At 44.5% G+C, this 11,662-nt stretch overlaps 1 long non-coding RNA gene across 50 annotated transcripts in view; it reads right to left on the reverse strand.

The window, feature by feature from the left end:
- Nucleotides 1–11,662, reverse strand: part of LOC103690083 (uncharacterized) — a 73,262-nt gene that overhangs the window by 26,161 nt on the left and 35,439 nt on the right. For 43 of the 50 annotated variants that reach the window (XR_010061618.1, XR_010061614.1, XR_010061584.1 and 40 more), the window contains 8 exons: nucleotides 11,267–11,335; nucleotides 8,609–11,189; nucleotides 6,086–8,178; nucleotides 5,345–5,655; nucleotides 4,959–5,043; nucleotides 2,056–2,345; nucleotides 812–944; nucleotides 210–342 (listed from right to left, as the gene is read on the reverse strand). This is a non-coding gene — a long non-coding RNA (uncharacterized LOC103690083). Of the gene's footprint in view, nucleotides 1–209; nucleotides 343–811; nucleotides 945–2,055; nucleotides 2,346–4,958; nucleotides 5,044–5,344; nucleotides 5,656–6,085; nucleotides 11,190–11,266; nucleotides 11,336–11,662 lie in introns of all 50 variants that reach the window. The other 7 variants (XR_010061577.1, XR_010061575.1, XR_010061576.1 and 4 more) reach the window with 7 other exon arrangements.

Genomic DNA, 11,662 nt, shown 5'->3' on the forward strand with positions numbered 1-11,662 from the left:
AGCGCCACTGACCTGCCTCCCCATGATTCTTAGTGATGGCGGAAGATGGCGGAAAATTACAGACAGCAAGATCAGCTCTGGGTGCCTGTGCTTCCTGGACTTCTCCTCAGGTCCCAACAGAGACTCTGACTGTAAAGCTTTCTCTTCAGAACCTGGAGAGTTAAGGGCCTGGCTGACTAGGCCACCAGCTAGTAGGTTAACATCGCTACCTGAGCTGGAGTGAAACTCGCCCCTCTGCTTCCTCTTCCTGGACCTCAGGACAACTGTGCACTTGGTCCAAGTTTCTCAGTAAACAGGGTCTGCATTAATACTCTGAGAGGTACTGTGATCTTTCCGATTTGCCTACAAAAGGAAAAAAAGTATAACGGGCAATCTTTGGCATTTAAGCACCTTCCTTAGCCTCCCTCCTTCAAAATGGCGGCAAGTGCGTGCATGTGCGTATGTGCAAGGAAATTTATGAAACATCTTCCACATGATGGCAGTGTTACCCCGGAGGAGGGACAGTACCCTGCCTGCAGCTCTCTCCCCCCGCCTTTACAGTTTGAAAAAAAACTCGAATGGACAGAGTCCAACAACTGTGGCAGTTTTCATAACTGCTTTCTTTCAAAATAAGGAAAATTCATCTATGGAGAGTTTAGCTTCCACTTAAATTTCATGGCACTGCCACAGCTATCTATCTACCTGTATGTGGATTCATAGGAATCCACAACCAAAACCAAAAGAAAACCTCTAATGTAAGAAGGAGTCTGACTGACATGAAATATATCATCTAGGCAGAAAGAGAAGGAAGGAGGAACTCTGAGGCACCCACCTTCCTAAAGCATCATACTTTGGGAAGAAATCAATGGCTGCTCACTGATCAAGTCTTGGGTCTCTTCTTCACCCAGCAGCAGTCTACCCCAGTGCTTGCTTGTGCCATGGAGGTTAAACTTTATCATCCAGTTCTAGGTAGAAAAAAAGAAATACTGCCAAACTTCAGGATCAAAGCTAGGAACCAGGAAACCTGGTTCTCTGCAGGATCCCCTGAATGGATTCCCTGGGCACCATACCTATCCTGACTTAGGCAACTGGAATGGGGGCCCAGCCAAGCTGACTATTCCCGCCCAACCCCCTTAATGATGATCTGGATAGGTCTCAAGATTTAAGGGTGACAAATGTATTGAAATCACTATAAATCCCAATCAGATAGATCACAGAGTATGTTTTACCCTCAAACAAAAGTGAACAGTCAATAAATTTGCGTTTAAATTGTACTGTATTATGTATAACTCCTCATACCTTTATTTTGAAGGAACGGGAAGAGGAAGGTTCAGGAGCAGGGGGAGGGGGTTGTAGGAGTTGGAGGGAAAGACAACTGGAACCAGGGGTTCTTTTGGGGGTGATGTATAAAACTAATACAGTGCAAACTCCTTGGAATCTATGAGAGTGACCCCAGTAAAATCTCCTAGTAATGCGGGATATACAGCCTGAACTGACTGACTTTTATAACCAGGCAAAGTTCCTAGTCCTTGAACTTGGACACCAACCCAGACACAAAAGCAATGACATATAATGTCCTATCTGCAAGACTTGCTGGAACAATGGTGGTCAAGAACTTGTGATGAACAAGTCATGACTGGCCTAACTTTTGGCCCAAACTAACAGGAGAGTGAGCCCATGGCTGACACTGCCTGGATGACCAGGAACCAGAGGCAGGACAGCCTAAGAGCCTGGATAGAACCAAACAGGACTGCCAATAAATATTTTTAAAAGGTCAATGAAGTGATTCCTAATAATATTCTGCTATACTCATAGTCATAGATCCATGCCACCCAAGAGTCATCAGAGGGCTGTCCTCCAGCAACTGATGGGAGCAGATGCAGAGACCAAACATTAGGTAAAGGCAGGGAACCCATTAAAGAGGAGGAAGGATTGTATGAGCCAGGGGGGTTGAGGAAACCATGACAACAGAGCCCAAAGAGTCAACAAAACAGGGCTCAGAGGGGCTCACAGAGACTGAAACAACAAACATAGAGCCTATGTGGGTCTGAGCTAGGTCCTCTGCATATACCTTACCTTATGGTTGTGTAGCAGCTGGGTGTTCTTGTGAGACTCCTAACAGTAGGGGTGGGATGACATGTGCCTCTGAATCTTTTCCTTTGCTTGGAACTCTTTTCCTCCTATTTGGATTCCACATCTAGGTATGATATGAGAGTTTGTGCTCTGTTCTATTTTATTTTGTTAGGCCATGTCCAGTAGATATCCCTGGGAAGCAGCTGCTACTGATTTTGCTGCTTCTGCTCCTCTTCCTCTTCATCCTCCTCTTCCTCCTTCCCCATTTTGATGGGAACAGAGAAGGAGTTGATCTGGGGGAGAGGTGACATGGGGATAGGGTTTAAGTGTAGGGAGGTAGAAATTGCAGTACAGATGTAATACATTAGAGAAAAATAAAAGACTTAAAAACTGATCACTAATAAATAATCCAATTAAAATGGGGTACAGTTCTAGACAGAGAATTCTCAAAAGAGGAATCTCAGACAGGGAAGAAACACTTAAAAAATGTTCAAGAACCTTAACTAAAGCTATCAAGAGAAGGCAAATCAAAACTCCACTGAGATTTCATTTTACATCAATCAGAATGGCTGAGACCAACAATGCAAAGGATAGCTGATGGTGTCAAGGATGCATAGTAAGGGGAACACTCCTCCATTGCTGCTGGAAATGCATACTTTACAGCCACTATGGAAATCAGTTTGATGGCTACTCAGAAAGATGGGAATAGCTGTACTTCAAGATCCACTTATGTCACTCTTGAAAGTATAGCAACGAATGTTTCAACCTAGTACAAACACATTTTCTCAACCATATTTGCTGCTGTTCTATTCGAAACAGCCAGAATCTGGAAATCTAGATGTCTGTCAATGAGTGAATGAAGAAAATGTCATACATTTACACAATGGAATATTAGTTAGCCATTTTAAAAAGGAAAAATCATGAAATTTGCAGGTAAATAGAAGGAGAAACAATCATCCTGAGGTAACTCAGATCCCAGAAGACAATTATTTAACATAGTCACTTATATGTGAATGCTAGCTTTTAAATCTCTGAGAAGCAAACTACAATTCATATAACGAGAGATTATATATAAAGTAAGGAAATATGGAAGAAGGACTGATGTTCCTTGGAAGAAGAATGTAAGAACTGATAGTTATGGAAGACAGAGTTGGGGGCTGAAATGGAAGAACAAGTAGGGAGAGGAAGGGAAGGGAGGATATATAGGGAGGGAACAAAATGGTACACAAAGCCCCAGGTAGACACCTCTTGTCACTAAATGAAGCCTCCAGTTCTGCTGGGAGTTTCTAATCAAGTTTGGGCAAACCTAGGCTGTTACAAAGGCTTTCCGTGGCTGTTCATAAATGGACAGCAAGGCCAAAGTGCTCAAGAGAACGCCTGTGACTCACTGAAGTGAAGAAGTCAAGCTGGTGTCTACCTAGCACCTTCACCCCAAAAGACTAGTGTCCATGGGATTGGAAGAAAAATCTACAAGAGTGACTTCCCATGGAGCAATGCTGGCACAAAGCTTGTGAGAATAACCAGCCAATGTCTGATTTGAGGTCTAGCCCATTCCAAATGAAACCCATACCCTATTCTGCCTGGGTGGCCAAGAACCTAAGACTACATAGGCCAGGGACCAAGGGGGAAACCAAATACGACTCTTCTGCTAAAATGACTCTTATAGGTACCTTGCTCAGCCATCATCAGAGAAGCTTTACCTCCTCCAGCAGATGGAAACAAATAGAGTCACAACCAGACATTACATCAAAAGTGAAAACTTAACATACTCAACCCTTACAAACATAACAAACAAACAAACCAACAAAAAGGTCTCCATGAAATCCTTCTCCTCAGGACTTGGGGAACCCTCAGAAGAGAAACCGGAAGAAAATGAGGAGTCAGTGGGACAGGGCACCAATCATCTAGACACAGCAAGACTGGACTACACTGAGGTAGCAATCACAAGGCCTGCGTTTGTCTGCACCACACGGGATCCTCTGGCTAAAAGAGAAGTCACACAACACCATACCAAATAGAAAATCTGGTTCCCATTGACAGCCACTTGCAAATGGACAATTAGTTTTCTTCACAGAGTCTCACTAGGGAAACAAACCACTCTTAAGGCCAGGCCCCATGCCCAGTAATAGATGCCAAAAAAGAACGAATTCAGGGCCATCTTGGAGGTTCGCTGTCTCATAAATAAAAGTCACAGTATTTTAAAGAAAGAAAACATTACAGGTCCTTTTCCTATGTGGTGTGTGTGGTGTGTGTGTGGTGTGTCTGTGTGTACAAAACACTTGGTTTTCAGTTTTATAGGATTCCTTTGTGTGTAGACTCCTGTGCTTTTACTTTGGCTCCGTTTTTGTTCAGTTGCTTTGTCATTATCCAATGTTTATTTTAAAATTTATTTCATTACTGTTCCTTAGATATCTGTTCAAACTATAGTTTATAAAATGAAATCAAGTTGGAGTTATAAAAGCATGTACGGATTATTGGTATATAATACGTGAATGCAGTTTGGTGACTTTGCTACACATATGACAAGCATAATTCAGAAAGGGCAACTTTTCCCTTATACATTGTGAATCTGAAGTACACAAGGAATATCAAATCACGGTACACATATTGGATGCTTACAATAAATTTTCTCATGCTCAAGAATGAATTCACACATATAGAAAACATTCACTAAAAGGATTAATAAAATTATTATGGCAAAATAGATAAATCTTATTAACATTTTCTGCTCTTCCATGTTACTCAAGACATTAGGAATTGGGAAGTTTTCAATAGGATTAACTATGTATGAGGTAGCTACCCAGCACCCATTAACAGTGATTAAAACTCAGGTCCTAGGGTTTCTTATTATAGAAAGGTAGACCTCAGCTGTATCGATTCCATTGCACATGGTTTAGCATACTCACTTCCTTCGATATTCCCAGGAAACATTATTGTATGAGACGGACAGAAAAATTAATGGTTCCAAATTTTGATACCACCTCTAAGTATCTATAAAGGGAAAAAATAAAGACATATAAAGAAAGAAAAGGGAAAGATCCTAGGTAACAGAATGAAAATAGTCCCAAGTTCTAGGCAAAAATTGGGCCTCATATTGGCTTCACCTGAAACAAAAAAAACATTAAAAAGAAATACTGCTCAAAGTATTCAAAGTTGGGCTGAAAAACTCAGGACAGCCATCCTTGCCGTTTTTTTCAGACAGGAAGGGCGGGAGACAATCACTCACAAGAGCTTATATGGATCTCTACTGCCATCATGAGGATGCGGTTTCAAAACTGACAACACCACTGACCTTACTTCCCATGATCCTCAGCGATGGCGGAAGCTTTTCTGATGACAAGATCAGCTCTGGGTGCCGATTTGGGCTCCCTGGACTTCTCCTGAGGCCTCAACAGAGACTCTGTAGTTTCAGTACTGCTTTCTCATCAGAACCTGGACAGTGAGAGGCCTAGCTGGCCTAGGCCACCAACTAGTAGGTTAACATTGCCAAGTGAACGCTAGTTAAACCTGCCCCTCTGCTTCCTCTTCTAGTACCTCAGGTCAGCTCTGTACCTGGTCCAAGTCCCTCAGTCAAAACAGTCTGCATATTCTCAGAGGTCCTGCCTACGGAAGGAAAAAAAAAATGTAAGAGGCCAGTTTGCCCATTAGGGATTGTGAGACCCTCCCTGTTTTAAAATGGGGACAAGCAGGATCGAGGAAGTCCCTGTGTTCTGGAATGTCTGAAAGGCTTTCCGCATGATGGCGCTGTGGCCCCAAAGGAGTGAAGGTGTCCTGACAGAAGCTCTCTCTCCCTGCCTTTCCAGTGTGAAAAAAAATTCAATGCAAAAGCAATATCCCAAAGCTGTGTGGGTCTAGCCTTCTTCCTGTCAGAAGACTGTTGTACTCCTAGAATTTAGCTTCTATTTTGCATTTTATGCCACTTCTAACAAGGATGGACCTGTGCTCCCACTAAATAAATACTTAAATGGATAAAAAGAAATATAAAAACAAAGCAAACAAGAAGAGAAAGGAAAGCAAGCCTTGAGGCACCCACCTGCCTCATTCCTCTTCTCTTGGGAGGAACTCTGTGCAGTCCACGCTCAAATCCTGCATTGCTCCCCATCTGCACCCAGCAGCATTCAGCCTCCATGCTTGCCCCTGGAGTCTGATGGATTCCTGGTCTTGAGAGCGATCTCTGGGATCACTTCTAGGGAGAAAAAGGACATGTGGCAACCTCAGGGCTGCACTAAAGCAAACCATCAGGGGACCTAGTTCTTACCTACTTCACATAGACTTCCCTGGATAGCATGCTGTGTGTGATCCAGACAAGGGCTCTAGACAAAAGGCCTTGTGTGTCCTGTGCCAGGCTGACTCTAGTGGCCCTGGATAGAGGATCCAGATACCTGTCAACACTGAATGCTTTACACAACCCCACTTGGAGAAACATGTGCGCTGAAATCAGAGTGGTTTCCAAATGGATCTGTCACTGATTCTCTCTAGGGGATGATTTAGTTCACACTGGAGCAAGGGCACAAGAGTCTTCCGACATTGGAGGTCTCTTACTGTTTCCCATGACATAACTATATATGCCTGTTACTGTCTTCACTCTAGATTATACATTCAGTCTTACACTTGCCCTTGGCAACCAAGGCATAGACCTCGGAGAGGAGCTGGGACTACATAATGAGTGCCAGGGCGGCTTGGGCTAAACGGGGAGTAGCTGTGTCTCAGCAAGAAAATCCTACCCACACATGGCACAAGGAGCAGGTGTCCCAGATAAAAAGGCCAAAGCCCCACCCCACAACATCCTGTGTCAGCCTGTCTCAGTCCCTACTGGTCTTCTCTTGGTCCTGTACTCTTCATTTTTAGCTCCTAGGTAGTAGTGGTGTTCAAATCTCTCCTGCTGGAGAGGAAAAGCACTGGGGTCCACTGTGGAAGCCAAAGGAATCCTACCTGGCATTGATTCCCCATTGCCAGGACTCATGGGAATGAAGCTGTAATGGCCCTGCACTGTAGCTCTGCCTACAGGATAGCAGTAGGGCACAGCAGAGGCTCACAAAGGCCATCCTTGACTACTCCTCCCCCATGCTCAAGCCTAAAAAAAAATACAATAACCAAAACAGAGAGACAAAAGCGTGGATGTCTCGTATTTTCTTACTGTTTCACAGAAGTAACTCTCCACTGAACCTTCTTCGTTCAGACCTGTTAAACACCCCTTGGATCTACTTGTGTTTCAAAGGTGGGTAGCTTGGTGGATGAAGAAAGAGAAAGGAAAAACCTTGAAGCCTGGACGTTGTCTTTAGGATAAAATTAGTAACTGCCGAGGGTTTGTTCGGTGATGTTATTTAAGACAAGGTGAAACCTACTCCTGCCATCTGGTCATGGTAGCATGAACCTAGAAATTCTGAAATTCTCAGGGGCAAAGACAGAAGTCTCAAGGAAAGACCCAGGCCAGCCTGGTCCATGTAGTTAGCTCACAACAACTAGGGCTTAGCATTGTTCTTTGCTTTTAAACAATACCTCTATCATGTGAAACCTATGAAAAATTAATCATTCCAAAATTTTACGAAGACCAATAAGTATCTGGAATGGGTAAAAATGAGCCATCATAAAGAAAGAAAAAGAAATATTCCAGAGCACACGAGGAAAAGAATCCCATAAAACAAGAAAAAAAAAATACTGGTGAAATTACTCAAAGATGAGCTGAAGAACTCAGTACAGCCATCTTTGGCGTTTTTTCAGACAGGAAGGGCGGGGGACAATCACTCACAAGAGCTTGTGTGGAGCTCTACTGCCATCATGAGGATGCGGTTTCAAAACTGACAACACCACTGACCTTACTTCCCATGATCCTCAGCGATGGCGGAAGCTTTTCTGGTGGCAAGATCAGCTCTGGGTGCCGATTTGGGCTCCCTGGACTTCTCCTGAGGCCTCAACAGAGACTCTGTAGTTTCAGTACTGCTTTCTCATCAGAACCTGGACAGTGAGAGGCCTAGCTGGCCTAGGCCACCAACTAGTAGGTTAACATTGCCAAGTGAACGCTAGTTAAACCTGCCCCTCTGCTTCCTCTTCTAGTACCTCAGGTCAGCTCTGTACCTGGTCCAAGTCCCTCAGTCAAAACAGTCTGCATATTCTCAGAGGTCCTGCCTACGGAAGGAAAAAAAAAATGTAAGAGGCCAGTTTGCCCATTAGGGATTGTGAGACCCTCCCTGTTTTAAAATGGGGACAAGCAGGATCGAGGAAGTCCCTGTGTTCTGGAATGTCTGAAAGGTTTTCCACATGATGGCGCTGTGGCACCAAAGGAGTGAAGGTGTCCTGACAGAAGCTCTCTCTCCCCGCCTTTCCAATATGAAAAAAAATTCATTGCAAAAGCAGTATCCCAAAGCTGTGTGGGTCTAGCCTTCTTCCTGTCAGAAGACTGTTTTACTCCTAGAATTTAGCTTCTATTTTGCATTTTATGCCATTTCTAACAAGGATGGACCTGTGCTCCCACTAAATAAATACTTAAATGGATAAAAAGAAATATAAAAACATAGCAAGCAAGAAGAGAAAAGAAAGCAAGCCTTGAGGCACCCACCTGCCTCATTCCTCTTCTCTTGGGAGGAATTCTGTGCAGTCCATGCTGAAATCCTGCCTTGCTCCCCATCTGCACCCAGCAGCATTCTGCCTCCCTGCTTGGCCCTGAAGTCTGATGGATTCCTGGTCTTGAGAGTGATCTCAGGGATCACTTCTAGGGAGAAAAAGGACAAGTGGCAACCTCAGGGCTGCACAAAAGCAAACCATCAGTGGACCTAGTGAAAGACCCACCCCATGAGTCTTAACTCAGAGCTGCAACAGGCTTGAAGGAGCCCAGGCACACCCAGATACCTAGGGCCGAGTCACCGTTAAAACTAACAGACCATAAAAGGAAAGGAATACAGAACAGACTAGGAGTACCAGATCTGGCAGGAAGGGATAAGCCCCTAGCCCCCGACATTCAGGACGTCCCAGCCCGCATGTACTCTTTTACCATGTTACAACCTCAGTTGAATATGATGCAAACCTGCCAATGTGTGTAGCTATACCTTATTACCTCATCATGTGAAATAACCAATCATATGTGAACATGTCTATATGCCTCGTTTAAATCCACCAATCCCCGTAACTATGCATCTGCTTCTGTACGCCCGCTTCTGCTTCCCCAAACCCTATAAAAGCCCCATGCTGGAGCTGCTGGGCGCGCAAGTCCTCTGAAGAGACTGTGTGCCCGCAGGTACCTGTGTTTTCCAATAAACCCTCTTGCTGATTGCATCGGAGTGGCCTCGGTTCGGTCATTGGGCGCTTGGGGTCTCCTCCTGAGGGAGAGGTCCTCTCCGGAGGTCTTTCACTAGTTCTTACCTACTTCACACAGACTGGATACCACGCTGTGTGTGATCCAGACAAGGGCTCTAGACAAAAGGCCTTGTGTGTCCTGTGCCAGGCTGACTCTAGTGGCCCTGGATAGAGGATCCAGATACCTGTCAACACTGAATGCTATGCACAACCCCACTTGGAGAAACATGTGCGCTGAAATCAGAGTGGTTTCCAAATGGATCTGTCACTGATTCTCTCTAGGGGATGCTTTAGTTCACACTGCAGCAAGGGCACAAGAGTCTTCCGACATTGGAGGCCTATTACTGTTTCCCATGACATAACTATATATGCCTGTTACTGTCTTCACTCTAGATTATACATTCAGTCTTATACTTGCCCTTGGCAACCAAGACATGGACCTCTGAGAGGAGCTGGGACTACACAGTGTGTGCCAGGGCAGCTTGGGCTAAACGGGGAGTGGATGTGTCTCAGCAAGAAGGCAAACTTAAAATCCGGCCCACACATGGCACAAGGAGCAGGAGACAGACATCCCCTTCAAGAGCCTGCACTTCTTTTCCTGTGGTTTCTTCTTGTCAGGTCCCAGATAAAAAGACCAAAACCCCGCCCCACAACTTCCTATGTCAGCTTGTCTACTGGTCTTCTCTTGGTCCTGTACTCTTCATTTTTAGCTCCAAGGTAGTGCTGGTGTTCAAATCTCTCCTGCTGGAGAGGAAAAGCACTGGGGTCCACTTGGAAGCCAAAGGAATCCTACCTGACATTGATTCCCCATTGCCAGGACTCATGGGAATGAAGCTGTAATGGCCCTGCACTGTAGCTCTGCCTACAGGATAGCAGTAGGGCACAGCAGAGGCTCACAAAGGCCATCCTTGACTACTCCTCCCCCATGCTCAAGCCTAAAAAAAAAATACAATAACCAAAACAGACAGACAAAAGCATGGATGTCTCGTATTTTCTTACTGTTTCACAGAAGTAACTCTCCACTGAACCTTCTCCGTTCAGACCTGTTAAACTCCCCTTGGATTTACTTGTGTTTCAAAGGTGGGTAAATTGGTGGATGAAGAAAGAGAAAGGAAAAACCTTGAAGCCTGGACGTTGTCTTTAGGATAAAATTAGTAACTGCCGAGGGTTTGTTCGGTGATGTTATTTAAGACAAGGTGAAACCTACTCCTGCCATCTGGTCATGGTAGCATGAACCTAGAAATTCTGAAATTCCCAGGGGCAAAGACAGAAGTCTCAAGGAAAGACCCAGGCCAGCCTGGTCCATGTAGTTAGCTCACAACAACTAGGGCTTAGCATTGTTCTTTGCTTTTAAACAATACCTCTATCATGTGAAACCTATGAAAAATTAATCATTCCAAAATTTTACGAAGACCAATAAGTATCTGGAATGGGTAAAAATGAGCCATCATAAAGAAAGAAAAAGAAATATTCCAGATCACACAAGGAAAAGAATCCCATAAAACAAGAAAAAAAAAAAAAAAACTGGTGAAATTACTCAAAGATGAGCTGAAGAACTCAGTACAGCCATCTTTGGCGTTTTTTTCAGACAGGAAGGGCGGGAGACAATCACTCACAAGAGCTTATGAGGAGCTCTACTGCCATCATGAGGATGCGGTTTCAAAACTGACAACACCACTGACCTTACTTCCCATGATCCTCAGCGATGGCGGAAGCTTTTCTGATGACAAGATCAGCTCTGGGTGCCGATTTGGGCTTCCTGGACTTCTCCTGAGGCCTCAACAGAGACTCTGTAGTTTCAGTACTGCTTTCTCATCAGCACCTGGACAGTGAGAGGCCTAGCTGGCCTAGGCCACCAACTAGTAGGTTAACATTGCCAAGTGAACGCTAGTTAAACCTGCCCCTCTGCTTCCTCTTCTAGTACCTCAGGTCAGCTCTGTACCTGGTCCAAGTCCCTCAGTCAAAACAGTCTGCATATTCTCAGAGGTCCTGCCTACGGAAGGAAAAAAAAAATGTAAGAGGCCAGTTTGCCCATTAGGGATTGTGAGACCCTCCCTGTTTTAAAATGGGGACAAGCAGGATCGAGGAAGTCCCTGTGTTCTGGAATGTCTGAAAGGCTTTCCGCATGATGGCGCTGTGGCCCCAAAGGAGTGAACGTGTCCTGACAGAAGCTCTCTCTCCCTGCCTTTCCAGTGTGAAAAAAAATTCAATGCAAAAGCAATATCCCAAAGCTGTGTGGGTCTAGCCTTCTTCCTGTCAGAAGACTGTTGTACTCCTAGAATTTAGCTTCTATTTTGCATTTTATGCCACTTCTAACAAG

The sequence above is a fragment of the Rattus norvegicus genome, chromosome X (genome assembly GCF_036323735.1).
Source record: "Rattus norvegicus strain BN/NHsdMcwi chromosome X, GRCr8, whole genome shotgun sequence".
Taxonomy (NCBI): domain Eukaryota; kingdom Metazoa; phylum Chordata; class Mammalia; order Rodentia; family Muridae; genus Rattus; species Rattus norvegicus.